Source organism: Sinocyclocheilus anshuiensis, unplaced genomic scaffold (genome assembly GCF_001515605.1).
Source record: "Sinocyclocheilus anshuiensis isolate Anshui unplaced genomic scaffold, SAMN03320099.WGS_v1.1 scaffold685, whole genome shotgun sequence".
NCBI lineage: Eukaryota > Metazoa > Chordata > Actinopteri > Cypriniformes > Cyprinidae > Sinocyclocheilus > Sinocyclocheilus anshuiensis.
This window is the reverse complement of record NW_015539864.1, coordinates 424,668-425,006: the sequence shown is the minus strand read 5'-3', so window position 1 is coordinate 425,006 and position 339 is coordinate 424,668. Positions and strand designations below refer to the sequence as shown.

Below are 339 nucleotides of genomic sequence, written 5' to 3'. Positions count from 1 at the left end.
CTACACTGCTCAAAACTCGCGTTTGAATCGTCAGTGACAAATTCTTTAAATATGAAAATGTACTTTCAGACTGTGAGTCAGAACAGCCGGCGTTGTAGTTTACTCTCCCAGGATCAGGAAACAGTCCTTCATAAAATGCGCTGCACACATCTGAATATTTGTGTTGAACTGTTCTGGAACAGTGTTGTAAATACAACCACTGATTTCTAGTCGTGTCCTCTTTTGGAAGGACCACATGTGACGACCCCGGGTTGGACTCCGCTTCGTCCACGGTGAAAGCCACAGCGCGAAGTTGATGTATTTCCTCAGCGACCAGCACGGATCAGCTCCAGGCATGAC

At 46.6% G+C, this 339-nt stretch overlaps 1 protein-coding gene across 2 annotated transcripts in view; it reads left to right on the top strand.

Annotated features, from left to right (window-relative positions):
- Positions 1–339, top strand: part of LOC107684975 (deoxycytidylate deaminase-like) — a 31,165-nt gene that overhangs the window by 13,713 nt on the left and 17,113 nt on the right. The gene's annotated exons all lie outside the window — the stretch shown is intronic.